This window comes from Hibiscus syriacus, unplaced genomic scaffold (assembly GCF_006381635.1).
Source record: "Hibiscus syriacus cultivar Baekdansim isolate YM2019G1 unplaced genomic scaffold, ASM638163v2 tig00004072_pilon, whole genome shotgun sequence".
NCBI lineage: Eukaryota > Viridiplantae > Streptophyta > Magnoliopsida > Malvales > Malvaceae > Hibiscus > Hibiscus syriacus.
Genome location: NW_024061998.1, coordinates 1,666,930 through 1,684,748, shown reverse-complemented (window position 1 = coordinate 1,684,748; position 17,819 = coordinate 1,666,930). Strand labels below are relative to the sequence as shown.

Sequence of the window (17,819 nt, the reverse complement as noted above, 5' to 3'; positions counted from 1 at the left end):
AGTGGGAAGTTTAATGTTTGCTATGATATGTACAAGACCAGACATTGTACAAGCAGTGGGAGTGGTTAGTCGGTAAATGGCGAATCCAGGCAAAGAGCATTGGAATACAGTAAAGAGGATCCTGCGATACATTAAAGGGACCTCAAATGTTGCATTATGTTACAAAGGATCAAACTTACTAATCAATGGGTATGTAGATTCTGACTATGCAGGGGATTTGGATAAAAGCAAATCTACTACAGGATATGTGTTTAAAGTTGCTGGTGGAGCTGTAAGATGGGTTTCAAAATTGTAGTCAGTTGTGGCTACATCCACAACAGAGGCAGAATATGTAGCAGCTACACAAGCCAATAAAGAAACAATTTGGTTGAAGATGCTATTGGAGGAGCTTGGGCACAATCAAGAGTATGTCTCTCTATTTTGTGACAGTCAAAGCGCCTTGCATCTAGCAAGGAATCCATCATTTCATTCAAGGACAAAGCACATACGAGTTCAGTACCATTTCATTCGTGAAAAGGTAGAAGAAGGGACGGTAGATATGCAGAAGATCCATACCAAAGACAATATAGCAGATTTCATGACGAAGGCAATCAATGCTGATAAATTTACCTGGTGTCGATCCTCTTGTGGCCTGTCAGAGAAATAAGTAACATGAAGGTACAAGGTAGAAAAAATGGTGTGAAGATATGATCATTCTAATTAAATCTTCAAGTGGGAGATTGTTGAAAAGTCAAGTGGCACTACCACTTGCCAAACTTTCGGTGGAAAGTTGAGGAAAACAAAATACTAAATTTGTCAAATTTAAGGGGCACCGAATGCACAGCTGAAATTGTTGATTTTTTGGGCAATGGGATAATTAATTTTAGTCATTGTAATTTAGGGTATTTATAAATTAGTCCTTAAGCTTCAACTATAAATACCCTAGCTCATTTAGCTTCAAAACCATCCCAAAGCATTCTAGCTTTCTTCCAATACTAGAGAGAATTTAGAGAGTTTCTTGAGAGTTGTTTTCTCCTTTTTATCAAGAGAGAATTATCATTGTTTTCTCCTTGGTAGATCGAGAGAAGTTGTAATTCCTATTTTCTCATAGTGAAATTCTGCTACCGTTTCCCGTGGTTTTTACCCTATATTATTTAGGGGTTTTCCACGTAAATTTTGTGTCTCTTTTATCTTCATATTTTTTTCTCAAATTATTAGTTGCTATTTTGCTCTATCCGATAGCCGTCTTCCGCAACAGATTTGGTGCAGTTTATAAGGTAAGAACGAAGAGGATCGATCCCTATGGAATAAATATGAATGCATATGTGATTCATTTCAATATCTTCTCAGGGAAAGCTCGCCAACGGAGAATTAATAGCGGTGAAAAGGCTGTCGACTGATTTCGGACAAGGAGATGTAGAATTCAAAAATGAGGTTCTATTAGTGGCCAAGCTTCAGCATGTGAATTTGGTTAGGCTTCAAGGTTTCTGCCTGCAACGAAACGAAAGGCTTCTCATCAATGAGTTTGTGCCTAATGCAAGCCTGGATCAATTCTTGTTTGGTATGAATAATGACAACGTCACTGTACCGTAAAGCGTATATTACGAAACCAAATTACCAACATCCGTGCTGAAATGTATACACTTGCGGTGATGCAGATCCGGTTAAGCGCGCATATTTGGACAGGGAAAGACGATACAAAATCATCGGAGGCATTGCTCGAGGACTTCTCTACCTACACGAAGATTCTCGATTAAGAATTATTCATCATGATCTCAAAGCTAACATATATTAGATGCAGAGATGAATCCTAAAATTGCAGATTTCGGGATGGCAAGATTGTGTGCAGTTGATCAAACTCATGGTGCTACTAGTAAAATTGTGGGAACATAGCAAGTATCTGAATCTTGTAAAACTGTGAAATCATGTCTACTTTTTCTTTCACAAGGAAAACTAATGTTTCTGGTATCCAACTGCAGCGGATACATGGCACCAGAATACGCAATGCACGGTCAGTTTTCAGTTAAATCGGATGTTTTTAGTTTTGGTGTACTGGTCTTGGAAATCTTAAGTGGTCAGAAGAACAGTGCTTTTCATAAAGGTGATAATGTAGAAGATCTTCTAAGCTATGTTGAAGATACTAATTTTTTTACCCATATTAATTTATTTATTATTATTATAAAAATTATTATTATTATTATTATTAAATATTATTCTTATAATTATAATTACTAATATTATTATTTATTACTAATATTATTAATAAAAAATTACAAGTCAACCAGCCCAAACCAAACTGAAACCCAAACATTTAGGGTTTCAGTTAGGGTTTCCTAACCCTAATCCCTAGCGCCTACCCAGCCGCCTCATTGACCGTTGGATCTGGCATGATCCAACGGTCCAAGAACCTCCAGATGGAAACCCTAGGTATGATACCCTAGGGCCACGCGGCCGCCGCGCTGTTCTTGCGTCTTCACCGCTGCCACGTCCCAACCGAAGGCACCAGAAGATCGGCCGTAGCCGCACACGTATTTCCAAATGGTGAGTCACCACTGGAAGTCCGGTGACTCACCGAACTCTATCCTTCGGACCGGTCCGAGATGACACCGGTGATGGCTATAAATTTGCTCTGATTAGGAGCTTTTTAAGGAAAAAGAACACCGGAAACGCCCTTAGGACGTTCCGATCTATTTAACGTGTAAAAATAAATTTTCCGGCCACCTGCGGTGGCCGGCGGTGATGGTCACGGCGGCAGACGTTGCCGTCCGGTGACCGCTTCCCTCCGATGAGGGAATAGAGAGGCCAGAGAGAATTCTGGCTCTCTCTCTGCTTGAGAGAGAAAAAAAAATTGAAATGAAGGCTGGCCCTTCGGGCCAGCCGTTTTGGACATTATATAGTCCTTCCCGAACGACGTCGTTTCGGGAAGGACTATGCGTGTAATTAGATAATAGTTAAACCCCTCCGAAGCCATTCCAACTTGTAACTTTACATTCTAGTCACTAAATCGAATTCATAATACTTTTAATTTGATCTCGAAATTTTAATTTTATTTATTTTAGTCCTTTTTGTTAAAATAATATATTTAGGATAAATAACAGAATTAATCCCTTAATTTTAATAATATTTTAATAATCCCTATTTATATTTTTAATTTATTTTATTCTAATATCCAAATTTAGATAAGTTTATTTTAGTCACTAAAATTATAGAATAAATAGCATGTTTAATCCCTATAATTTTGATTAATTATGAATTAGGTTTTTAATTTTATTTTTACTATAATTTAGTCATTTATTTTAAATGTTTTCATTTATTTTATTGCTTTTAAATATATAGTTCCATTGTATTTTATTTTTATTTTACTTATTTATATATTTAAATATTTTTATTATATAGTCATAATATATATAAATAAATATTTATTTCAATAAATTATTTTAATATTTATTTTTTAAATCGAAGAAAAGGACAGTCTTAATACAACTGGATGTCTATTCTGGTATTTAAAATTAAATATTATAAAAAAAATTATTATTTAATTTTATGTAATTAATCAATATCAAGAAAAAGCTGTCTTAAGGCACCTAGAAGTCCTTTTCTGATATTTTTTTTAAATAAATATTTTTTTAAAGTTTTGAAATAATAGATTATAAATTAAATATATTTTAAATTTTTAATATTTTTAATAGAGACATTTATAATTAAAAAGTACCAATTTTGGGCGTTGTAGGGGTGCTAATCCTTCCCTAAATGTAATCGACCACGATTCCCTTTTTATTATTAAAAAACGAATTTTTGGTTATAAACGCAGATCAGTTCATTTTTAATTGGTGTTTTCTTAAAACTCTTTTAAAAAATAATTTTTAGGTATTCGACCTACCTGACCCAAAAGGCCGATGCGACTCCCAAATTATTTTTCAAAAAACCATTTATTCATCAATTTTCCCGTCAAGTAAATAAATTTTTCGTGCCCGGATGAAAACCGGTTACGACAGCTTGGCGACTCCGCTAGGGACGGTCAAACTTTAAAATCAATTATAAATTGTCTCTATTATTAAAATTAAAGTTCATATATTTTTTTTAATTCTTTCTTTTCAAAATTTTTATATTTACTTATTATTTCATATATTTATATGTTTCATTTTACTTGTAAGTATTTTATTTCGTTATTTTTTTTCTGTCAAAGGTTTGAACATTTCTCCTCACACACAACACTGCATTGCATAACATAAGCTCTATAATTGAGTTGTCCCTTTTAAGAGGAGTGAAAGCGACGTCTTCGTGAGAATTTATTCTCCGTGTCAGACCTAGCAAGTAACTTTCGGGTTCATATGCTCTATGTCTTCGTGAGAATTTATTCTCCGTGTTAGTCATAGAGAAATGTATCCCCTCGAATTGAACTCGATCCATTTAAGTCTGTAATGGACTAGGATTGAGGGTTTGATAGCCCAAGGGGGCACTAACAAGGACAATTCGGGTACCTTTTATTCTTAGATCTGAAACCCTGCATATAAAAAACCTTAGAAACTCTTCCAATCTGAAGTCATGCCGAAATTTTGTCTAAAATAGGTGTACACACAGGAGAAATGAATTCTAACTTTCTAGTTTATTTTTTTTACTGATTAAATTACATGTATATTTAAATTATTTAAATTTAGAAAAGCATGTTTAAATAAAAATTTAGGTAAATGTTATTATTAATTTTCTTTATTATGTAAACTAATTTATTTTCTTTTTGTGTGTTCTTTATTTTTCTGTTTGCATAGCATCATACAGGATAAAAGGCATTGATCCTTGTATTAATTGTCTCATTGGAAAGCCTTCATCTATGGATAAAAAAGGTTCAAATCAAGTAATTCTAAACTCAGAAGTAAGACAGTGGGCTGACTTACAAAGACAAGAAGGAGACAGTCCAGGATGATATGTATCCGACTTGGCCAGTTATGCTCCAGTTTCGCTAAAAAGAAATGATATGCAAGATTTGCGAAGTATTTGGGAAAGTTGGGATTTAAACAAAAAATTGCAGTTTTATCAGACTTACGGAGACATCCCATATTTGCTCTATGTCGAAGTTGATGATGAATTACTCAGAGCCCTAGTTCAATTCTGGAATCCAGGGTACAATTGCTTCACTCTCAATAAAGAGGATTTGGTCCCTACTATTGAAGAGTACACAACTTTGCTACATATAGATGGGGTTTTAGAGAATCGAATCTATTTAAAGTCAATTAAAACTCAACCCTTTCGAGTTAAATTAGCAAAGATTGCCGGTGTACGAGAAGAATGGGTGCATCCCGTACAAAACAAAAAGGCGAAAGCGAAGGCATTGCTTGGACCAACATTAAGAACTTATTCAGAGCCATCCAGATATTAAAGTACGATTCGATTTATTTGCTCTGGTATGTATGGTATGGTAATCTTCCCAAAAGTATTGGATATGTTGAAGCTGCAGTGGTAGATTTGTTTGAACAGCTACCGAAAAAGATTAATCCTGCTTCTGCAATTCTAGCAGAGACCTTCAGATCGTTAAATGCTTGTAGAAAGCTAGGAGGTGGACGATTCTCAGGGTGTACCCAGTTGTTATATGTTTGGGTCCGTAGTCTTTCTGGAGGACAGAAAAGATTTCATACCGAAGCTTTAATACGGATTACTCACCATTAAAAGAATTTCTGGAGCAGGAATGGCCGAAAGAAATTAAAGATATGTGGATTAATGCCTTTCGAAATCTGCAAAGCAATGACATTGTTTGGCGAGCCCCGTGCAATCCAAAGGGAATTCTTTTACAGATGTGGTGATTACAATTGGATAATGCTGCTCGATTATGGGGAGGAATTGGATATGCACCACTTCTGGTTATAGACATATGAAGGTCGCCATTTGTACCTGTCACTGCTGGATTACAGTCATCTGAGTTCGCATTCCATAGCAAAAATTATAAAAGAATATCATGGAAGCCGTTACAGCTTGGAAAACAACTTTTTGTATCTGAGCTAAAGCAGCAAAAGAAATGCTAACTCCTGATTATGAAGAATGGAGATCTGTCAGGAAAATGAAATACTCCTCTACAATCAAAAAGAGGATATCTCTATGGAAGATCGCATTAAGGTGGTTCCATCAGAGATTGAAATCCTGAGACTAGTTTAAAGCAGAAAGAGCTGGTCGAAAGAATTAGAGCAAATGAGACAAGATAAAGCTATGTTGGGTTGACATTGACTTTCATTCATCACAATGTGCAATGTTGAGAAAAGATAAAGAAAAAGTTGATGATGAATCAGAGCATTACAGAAAAATTACCAGGAGTTATATAATCCCGGAAAGCATCAGACCAAGCCAATCAACGGTACAGATGACTAGAGAGTTGAACATCGAGAAAGTCGAGTTGAAGATCTGAAAGGAAAGAATAGCCGTCTACTCAAAAGCCTTGAGAAGGAAAGCAAAAAAGGAAGATTTTGAGGTCGACAGAAGAGAGCGAATTATAAAACACAAGGCTGAACACCGTGAGATCATGAATGAAATGCGAAGAGAAAGGGATCGAGCCAAAGATTTAGAAGAGATGAAGAATGACATCTTTGATAAATTTGAAGGTGAGAAAAATATCATGTTCAAGGTTTGAATCTGAAATGAACCAGTTGATTGCCGAACTTGAAGTCAGAGGCCAAAAGATGGAAGAATCCAATATTGAAAAAGAAAATGGGAGCTTGAAAGGAAAATTTCAACACCAGACTTGAGTAGAGCAGGAAGTGGCTAAAATTGGATGCAAAGATGCAGAAACAAGGATGTTCAAATCCAGAAGCTTAATCAAATAACGCAAGAAGCACGAACAAACTTGAAGAAGATCTGGATCAGTCTAGAAATAAAACTCAGAGTTAATGCTTACATTTTGCAACTTGAAGAATCATTGTTTCAAGAAAAGGTTCGTCTAGGACCTAATGACCTCAAAGAAAGTAATGAGGAAATGCTTCACTGCGAAGACGCATTAGAGATCTTGAAAAATTCTGCACAATTGTCAAGTCAGAATCACTGAGTTAAGCAAACTCTTGAAGGAACGAATGAACAATGGCAAAAGTCAACTGATTTTCTATGTGAAAGAAGTGAAGAAAGAAGTAATATGGTGTTCGAGGCCATGGTTCAATGAGCGAAGTTGCTACATATGTGGGGAACTAGCTGTTGAAGCCAAAATAATTGAGCATCACGTTGATCCAGTTTCTAAGTGCGGAAAGAAGGTGTCATGGTTAATGAAAGAAATTATAGAGCTTAATAGGAAAGCTACGCCTTATCTGTAGTTATGAACTATTATAAAGAAACTTTTGTATGCCGATGAAAGTTGTTCTATGACAGTTAACTTTTTGGGATCAATACCTTTTTGCATACATACATTTTGCATACATTCATCATTCATTTCATAATTTTCTTTATGAATAATTTTATTATTTTACTTATTAAGATAAAATTCATTAATTAAAATTTGGAAAAAAATAATATTAAAAGATTTTTCAATCGCAATTATTCTGGCCAAAAGAGAAATACAACATCACTACGGTACTAGACAAGCTACTAAGAGAATTATGGAGGATAAAATACAACGTATTGAGGAACAGCATAATAAAGAACAAGCAGAAATGAGAATGAAGCTGGAGAAAATTGAAGCCAATATTGCAAATTCACAAGACAGCATGATGCAGAAAATAGAGGACATGTTTAAAAGGTAGGCTATCATGGAAAATGCATGAAAATCCTGTATCTTCGACCAAGAACCCATATATCCTCTAGGTTTTCCACCAGAACCAATTTATCACTCTGTTACTACACCTATACAAATCAATGCTCGTACATCTGCATTACAAGAAGCCAAATCACATGAAAATCAACAAGTGGATCCTGCATCTTCAAGCAAAAATCCGCTTATATCAGATGTGAAAATAGGGGATCTTAATACTGAGCATTTAATCCCAGATTTGAATGAGCTGAATGAGAAACAAAAAGTAAATGAAGAATTGACCAGACAGATCAAGAGCTTAGAAAACGAATGAAATCTGTGGAAATAACTGAATCATTCTATGGGTTTGACGCTAGTGAGTTGAGTTTGGTTCCAGACTTAATCCTCCCTATCAAGTTCAAAGCTCCCGAATTTTATAAATATGACGGTACTACATGCCCTTCATCCCACATTACTATGTTTTGTCGAAGAATTGCAGGATATGTGAAGGACAGAAATTGTTAATTCACTGTTTTCAGGATAGTTTGACAGGACCGGCTTTAAAATGGTATACTCAATTGACCAAAGCCAACATTAGATCTTGGAAAGATCTGGCTAAAGCATTCCTAGAGCAATACCGCCATAACAGACATGGTCCCTGATAGATGGACTCTCCAAAATTTGGAGAAAAGAATAACGAAACGTTCAGACAGTATGCTCAGAGATGGCGTGACACAGCAGCCCAAGTTCAACCACCTTTGTCAGAAAAAGAGGCCACAGTAATATTTGTCCATACATTGAAATCCTTATTTAAATCACTGAATCAAAGAGGGGTCTAGTTCCAAAAGACTTATGTACGGAAAAAAGAGAATGAAGTCAACAATGCAAATTCTTACAACAAGGATCATCGGAAAAGTGTTACAATAACCCAGCCAAGGGTTAAGAAAGAAGAAACAAACACTAATCGAGCAGAGTCCAGAGGATCTCGAAAGGAAAATGAAAGGTTGTTTTACACCTTACCAGTACCATATGCTGAGATCTATGATTCGCTGTTAAAAGAAGATGTCATATGGCCATATCCTTTGGTTCCCATGCAACCACCATTCCCTCCTTGGTATGATACAAAGGCACACTGTGTTTATCATGAAGGAATCACGGGTCATTCTATTGAAAACTGTTTGCATTCAAAGGGTGTTCAAAATTTGATCAACACTGGGAAGTTGGAATTCAATACACCATCTGCATCAATAATCCATTGCCAAATCATGGAGATAAAAACGTGAATGCAATTCAGGAAGAGAACAGAAAGAAGCAAAAACTGACATTTCTGAAATTAAATCCGTTTGTTTGGTATTCCAACAACTCTCTTTAGCCGGTATAATTCCACAACAATTCAGGCCAAAGCAGAATGAAGGCAAGAATTATGTGAAATCATCAGGAGAAAGGGCATAAAATCCAACTATGTCCTGAATTTAGGGATTTGGTGCAAAAATTGATGAACAACAGAGAAATAGAATTCTTTGAAGAAGAACCAGGGAAAAAAGAAGATGATATTTGCTCATCAGAGATTTCTAACCTAGTCAAAGAATAAATGATCCTGTAATCATTAATGTGAAATCATCTACGGTAATTTCGCACCAATAAAGCCGAAAGTAGTTATCACTCCTCTACCATTTCCATACAAAGATACCTGCAGGGTACCTTGGAATTACTACCAATGTTCAATGGTAGGAGGATATGTTTCTCTAGAAAAAACAGAAGAGAAAAATACAGAGTTTGGTACAACATCGACGTCTGAAGCAATAAGCGAAGTCGGTTCTTACAAGAAGTGGGAGATGCTACTCTCCGAAACATCCAATGCTTCAGAACAAGTGAAAGCAAAAGGAAAAGCCATGGAAATACCTCAGAAGGTATTTGATGATGAATCCCCTCCAGCATTCAAAGAGCCTGTGACAGAAAAACAAGCTCAAGAATTTTTGGAATTCTTGAAACATAGTGAGTATAGTGTGGTTGAACAACTACACAAACAACAAGCGAGAATTTCTATTCTTGATCTATTGATGAATTCAGAAGCACATAGAAATGCTTTGATGAAAATTCTCAATCAAACATTTATCCTGAAGATATATCCCTCATAAACTTGACAGAATTGTGGGACATATAGTTGTTGACAATTACATAACATTCACAGATGATGAAATACCAGAAGGCGGAATGGGGTCAGTAAAAGCTTTGAACATCACGACACATTGTCATGGTCATGTGTTGCCAGGAGTATTGATTGACAATGGATCGCTCTCAACTTAATGCCTTAGTCACACTTCAAAGAATGCTGTGGATCAATCACACATGAAGAGTTATCAGAATGTAGTGCGAGCATTTGATGGTACTCAAAAAGAAGTGCTTGGGAAATGGAAATACCGTTGTTAATTGGACCAGTCGTGTACAATATTGACTTTGTGGTGATGGACATCCACCCTACATATAATTGTCTATTAGGGAGGCCATGGATTCATTCAGCAGGAGCCGTTCCTTCTTCATTACATCAGAAATTGAAATTGTTGTTGATGGCAACTAATATGCGTAGGAGCTGAAGAAGAATCATTGCGTCGGTAACAAGTGAGTTCCATATATCGACACCAATGATGATGCTCTTGAATGCTCTTTCCGAGCTCTTGAATTTGTAAATGCAACCTTATTGCAGAAGGAAGCAAAATTCCATATCCCAGATTGTCTGATTGCACCAAGATGACGGTACGACAAACTTTAGGCATCGGAGCTAAAGCTGGGAAAGGTTTAGGAAAGAATCTTCAGGGATTTCAGTTCCTGTCAATATACAGATGAAGAAGGATCGTTTGGGCTTGGATTTAAGCCCAATTTTCAGCAAAAGAACAAAGAGATGAAAAGAAATGTGAAGACAGAAAGGCAAGGTTGAAAGGGAAAGAAATCATTTGGGAACATGTTTTTTCCACAGTTGAAGACCACTTCAGATCAGGGGAACAATTAATGTAGAACAGCAGCTGTTGAAGCCTTTAAAGAAAGAAAAGTGACGAAAGATCAAGACATAGTTGAAGAAGCTATGAATGGATTATTTATCAACATGGTCATGAATGACAACAAGACTGGCAAATACTTGGATATGATTCGCCCATGTTTTCCTGGAGAGAAACACTCAACAATTAGACCACTGAAGATCTTCCTATAGTTTTTAAATTAACGCAGAGTAATATTCAGAACTATCTTTATGTTAGATAAAAAATATGAAAACTTTTTGTTATCTTGTAAAGGAATTATGTTAAATATAAGAAATTTCTTTAAAATTTTCAGATGGCAATCATTATTACATTTTCTTACATTTTACATTATTTATTTCATAAATTTACTATATTCTTTCGGAATATGTCCGACTTAAATTTGCAGGTGTCACCATGTTAATAGCATGTTTATTCCTAAATTTAATCCAGTGATAAATTTAGAGCAGCCTATATGTCTGGAAGAAATCAATGGGTGTGAGGATGAACTGGAATGTGATGTTCCTACTGAACTATTAAGATTGGTAGAAAAAGAAGACAAACAAATTCTACCCACAAAGAAGAGATTGAGACTGTGAATTGGGAACAGATGAAGAAATGAAAGAGGTGAAAATTGGTACTACTCTGACAATCCAGATAAAAACAAGAATTGATAAATCCTTCAAGAGTTCAAAGATATCTTGCCTGGTCTTATCAAGATATGCCGGTTTAAGCACAGATATAGTGATACACAAGCTTCCAATCAATCCAGAATATAAATCGTCCAACAAAAGCTCAGACGAATGAGGCCAGAAATGTTGTTGCAGATCAAAGAGGAAGTGATGAAACAGATCAATGCAGGTTTCCTCCAGGCAGCTAAATACCTAGAATGGGTAGCCAACATTGTTCCCGTACCAAAGAAAAATGGAAAAGTTCGAATGTGTGTGGATTACAGAGATCTCAACAAAGCTAGTCCGAAAGATAGTTTTCCATTACCCCACATGGACACATTGGTGGACAATACTGCAGGGCACGCATGGTTTTCATTTATGGATGGCTTTTCAGGATATAATCAGATAAAAATGAATCCTGAAGACATGGAAAAAAAACATTTATAACCATGTGGGGCATATTCTGTTATAAAGTGATGCCATTTGGATTGAAAATGCAGGGGCAACATATCAAGAGCCATGGTAACTTGTTTCATGACATGATGCACAGAGAGATTGAAGTATACGTGGATGACATGATTGCCAAATCCGAACTGAAGAACATATTCAAAATCTGAGAAAGCTTTTCCAGAGATTGAGGAAGTATCAATTAAAGCTCAACCCGCTAAATGCACTTTTGGGGTAACTTCGGGAAACTTTTGGGATTTGTGGTTAGCAAAAAGGAATCGAGATTGATCCAGATAAAGTAAAAGCAATTCAAGATCTTCCACCACCCATACAAAAAAGAAGTTCGAGGCTTTTTGGGAAGATTGAATTATATATCTTAGTTCATTCTCAATTAACTGACAATGTGATCCAGTGTTCAAATTACTTCGAAAGAACAATCCTGAAGTCTGGAATGAAGAATGTCAAGAAACTTTGGATATTATTAAGAATATTTATCCAATGCCCCATTTTAGTATCACCAATGCCTGATAGACCATTAATTCTCTACTTGACGGTCTTCGAAAATTCGATGGGATGTGTACTAGGACAACATGATGAATCTAGAAGAAAAGAAAAAGCTATTTATTATCTGAGCAAGAAATTTACCGATTGTGAAATTCGATATCACCAATACAAAAATTTGTTGTGCTTTGGTGTGGACTACTCGAAGACTCAGACAATATGTTATACCATACTACTTGGTTGATATTAAAAATTGATCCTTTGAAATTCTTAATGGAATCACCAGCTTTGACAGGCGAATGGCTAGATGACAGATGTTATTATCTGAGTTTGATATTGTATATGTCAACCAAAAAGCAATAAAAGGAAGTGTAATAGCTGATTTCTGGCCAGTCGTGTATCAAATGATTATCAGCCTTTGAACTTTAATTTTCCCGATGAAGATTTGTTGTGCATATCCATGAATGAAGAAGTTAGAACAAATGATACATCTGCATTTTGGAAGCTTTACTTTGACGGAGCATCTAATGCTTTGGGACGAGGAATCGGGGCAGTGTTAATTTCTCCAGAAAATATTTATTATCCCTTACAAGTAGACTGGAGTTCTTTTGCCAATAACATGGCGGAATATGAAGCTTGTGTCATGGGATAAAAGCAGCTATAGAAAGAAAAATCAAATGTCTCAAAATATATGGAGATTCATCGTTAGTGTATCAATTACGAGGAGAATGGGAAAACAAAGATCCCAAATTGTGGGATATCGAAATTTTACCCTCGAATTAGTGAAAGAATTTGAGAGAGTTAACTTCAATTATCTCCCTCGAGAAGAAAATCAAATGACAGATGCTTTGGCTACATTAGCTGCTATGTTTCAGGCAACTAAGAAAGTTGATATGATGCCAATCAAAATGCAAGTTTATGAAATTCCTGCACATTGTTATAGTGTGGAGGAAGAGGTAGATGGTAAACCATGGTATCATGATATCTGCAATATATCAAAAATCAAGTTATCCACCAAATGCATCGGAAATTGATAAAGAACCTTGAGAAGAATGGATGCTGGATATTTTCTTGATGGCGAGATTATGTATAGAAGAAGCAATGATCAAATGCTATTGAGATGTTTAAATACCAGCGAAGCTCGAAGCATCATTAAAGAAGTACACAGTGGAATATGTGGAACACATGCAAATGGTCTTTCCATGGCTAGAAAAATAATGAGATATGGATACTATTGGGCTACCATGTACACAGATTGCATTGATTATGCAAGGAAATGTCATAAATGCCAGATATATGCAGACAAGATTCATGTACCCCCATCTCCTTTACATGTAATGACAGCACCCTGGCCATTTTCTATGTGGGGAATAGATGTCATTGGAGCAATCACACCAAAAGCATCGAATGGACATTGCTTCATCCTTGTGGCAATTGATTATTTTACCAAATGGGTTGAAGCTGCTTCATATACTAATATTAAGAGATCCACAGTCTGCAAATTCATAAAGAAAGAGATAGTTTGCCGGTATGGCCTACCAGAAAGGATCATTACAGATAATGCTCTGAACTGAACAAAATGATGACCGAACTTTGTGCACAGTTTAAGATCAAACATGCAAACTCAGTGGCATATCGTCCAAAGATGAATGGGGCAGTTGAAGCAGCAAATAAGAACATCAAGAGAATCATTACAAAGACTACGGAAACTTACAAAGATTGGCACGAGAAGTTACCTTTTGCTCTATATGCATACCGAACTACTGTTCGAACATCTACTGGGGCAACGCCTTTTTCTTTAGTCTACGGGATGGAAGCAGTCTTACCAATTGAAGTTGAGATTCCATCGCTTCGAATATTGAGAGAAATAAAATTGGATGAATCTGAATGGATCCAAGCTAGATTTGATCAATTGAACCTTATTGAGGAGAAAAGATTGAAAGCTATTTGCCATGGACAGATGTATCAAAAACGGATGATGAAGTCTCATGACAAAAAAGTACATCCAAGAGAGTTCAAAGAGGGTGATCTAATATTAAAAAAGATCTTGCCTATACATAAAGATTTCTGTGGGAAATGGATGCCTAATTGGGAAGGGCCATACGTTGTAAAAAATGCCTTTTCCGGAGGAGCATTGATCTTAGCAAAAATGGATGGAAAAATTTTGAGAAATCCAATAAACTCGGATTCTGTCAAGAAATATTATGCTTGAAGAGAAAAAAGTGAAAAAAAAGAAAAAAAGAAAAAAAGAAAAAAAAAGAAGAAAAAAAAAGAGAAAAAAAAGGGGGGTCAAGGTGAAAACCCGCAAAGAGCATCTTGTAACCAAAGGAAGGATTTGAGTTGAAAACCTGAAAAGGCGACTCAAATGCAGGTTGATATTAGGCATCTGGCAATTGAACTCTCTTAAGATTTTGACAGTTTGGGAGAAACATCACATCTACAAGCATTTCGACAACGTTTGAGATCTTCCAGACAAAAGCTTACATTATTTCTCTAAATTGTGTCAACTTGATTAATTTAGAAATACTTATGCTTATAATTTGTTGAGACATTTGAATTTTTATCATTCTTATGCTTGCCAGAACTTTGAATACAATTCTATCTATTTCAAGTTCAATTTATTTGAGATTCAATTTGTTTTCGAAAATTCAATTTATTCTTTTATATGAATTAACATAATTTTGAAATAATTTAAAGATTTCTGAATATCACTTTATGTTAATACTTTTAAATACATGGAATACAATGTAAGCAAATCATCACCATCTTAAAGCCATGAACATCAAGATTATTACACGGGATGCTACTGACAACAAGGTCGAATCCGCCAAATCTACTCATCAATTGCTCCAACCGATCACCATTCAGTTCTTGCACCTCTGTTTTCAAAGATATAATAAGACAGTAGAAGGCGATCTTTGCAGCACCGATTCCAGCAAAAAGAAACAAGACATTGATATCACTGGGAAACATGTCTCTATACAGATCCTTGTGTATGGTTTTTAAGGAAACCTAGAAGTATTTCCACCTCATCAGGTTCAAGTGGAGCAACTTTATTCCTTCCAACCCATACTAGATTCCATTTTCAGCACTCATTAAGAACATACTTCTGGACACTCGAAGGTGGCTCTTTGTCATAAGCTTCAGGAACCTTAAAGATCCTTTCTGTCAATTTGGCACTTCCTGTACATGTTTGTAAACAGTTCAACTTTGTTCTTAAATTCCAAGAAAGCCATCATTTCTTTGTCAATGGAAAAGTATCAGCACATGGAGGAAGTAGAATAAGAGAAGATCTGTTCTTAATTGGCAGAATTATGAATATAGCTTTTTTTAGTGTAACAGCATGAAAATGCTTCGAATCTACAAAATATGGCTTTACATCGAATAAGTACTGTGATATCCCAGTCCAAACATTAAATGGAACAAATGAATGTGCTCATAGCATCTTTTGGAAGTGTTCTTTGAGTTATCTGATCTGGTTTGGCAAAACCAATCATTGAATTTGTAAGAGCAATGTGCTCATAGCATCTTCTGGAAGTGTTCTTTGAGTTATCTGATCTGGTTTGGTAGAACCAATCATTGAATTTGGAAGATGAATTTGCTAATAACATCTTTTGGAAGTGTTCTTTGAGTTATCTGATCTGGTTTGGCAGAACCAATCATTGAATTTGGAAGAGCAATGTGCTCATAGCATCTTCTGGAAGTGTTCTTTGAGTTATCTGATCTGGTTTGGCAGAACCAATCATGGAATTTGGAAGATGAATTTGCTAATAGCATCTTCTGGAAGTGTTCTTTGAGTTATCTGATCTGGTTTGGCAGAACCAATCATTGAATTTGGAAGATGAATTTGCTCATAGTAGAAATAAGGAGACTCAATAGCATCTTCTGGAAGTGTTCTTTGAGTTATCTGATCTGGTTTGGTAGTAACTACAGAACCAATCATTGGAATTAAAAGATGAACTGCATGATCGTCTTCATTAAGAAGCTTCTTTTCAAGCTTCTTTTGCTTATTCATTTCCAAAAAAATCATAGCCCAGGTTTCGCCTTTTCTCGTAATTGGGATCATCACATAATGGCTTCCCATCTTACTGGAAGAAATGTGTCAGCATCTTTAGTCATTTGAGTAGCACATATAAAATCTATCAATTTTGCAATTGATGAATCTGGACCACATTTCTCCAGGGCTATTGAAGTTTCAGCCTCTGAGAATCTCATTTTTGTCAAGTATAACAGTTTATTCTCATCATCAGAATCAGAATTCAAGATTTCTCGATATTAAAAGAACTATCGATATCTGTGAAATCATCTGAAAAGGTCACTTCATAATCAGATGAGTTGTTATCAGAATCAACATGTTGCCTGAATGCAAGCTTTTCAAGAGCCTATACTATTGAGTTTTATTCTCAAGAGGTTTTGTGACATTATATCTACATCTACATTTGTCAAAGATGATAGATTCTCTGATTTGAAGAAGAAAGATCTATTGGGTTTTTACAATTGAAGAAATACTCAATTCACCAATCTGAAATCAAATAACTTAACATTCATGCATCATATTTAGGTGTTTGCAAAAATAGGTGCATTTTCATTCATTTTCATCTATGTTGAATTTTTAACGGGAATTTCAAAGATTTTAGCAAACATTCAAATCTATCATTTGATGGATCAGCTTTTCCAGAGAAAGTTCATAATGAGAAGAACTCATCTGAAGAAGGAATAAGAAGTTCATAATGAGAAGAACTTGTTCAACCTGTTACCTAAATTCATCAATTGATGGATTGACATTTCCAGAGAAAGTTCATAATGAGAAGAACTCATCGGAAGAAGGAAGAAAAAGTTCATAATGAGAAGAGCTTGTTCAACCTTTTGCTCAAATCCATCACTTGATGGATCAGCTTTTCCAGAGAAAGTTCATAAAGAGAAGAACTCATCTGAAGAAGGAAGAAAAAGTTCATAATGAGAAGAGCTTGTTCAACCTTTTGCTCAAATCCATCACTTGATGGATCAGCTTTTCCAGAGAAAGTTCATAAAGAGAAGAACTCATCTGAAGAAGGAAGAAAAAGTTCATAATGAGAAGAGCTTGTTCAACCTTTTGCTCAAATCCATCACTTGATGGATCAGCTTTTCTAGAGAAAGTTCATAAAGAGAAGAACTCATCTGAAGAAGGAAGAAAAGTCATAATGAGAAGAGCTTGTTCAACCTTTTGCTCAAATCCATCACTTGATGGATCAGCTTTTCCAGAGAAAGTTCATAAAGAGAAGAACTCATCTGAAGAAGGAAGAAGAAGTTCATAATGAGAAGAATTTGTTCAACCTTTTGCATGAATTCATCACTTGATGGATCAGCTTTTCCAGAGAAAGTTCATAATGAGAAGAACTCATCTGAAGAAGGAAGAAGAAGTTCATAATGAGAAGAACTTGTTCAACCTTTTACATGAATTCATCAATTGATGGATCAGCCTTGCCAGAAAGAGTTCATAATGAGAAGAACTCATCGAAAGAAGGATGAAGAAGT

The 17,819-nt window shown here is 35.5% G+C and overlaps 1 pseudogene; it reads left to right on the top strand.

The window, feature by feature from the left end:
- Positions 1–17,819, top strand: part of LOC120190048 — a 29,934-nt pseudogene that overhangs the window by 9,327 nt on the left and 2,788 nt on the right.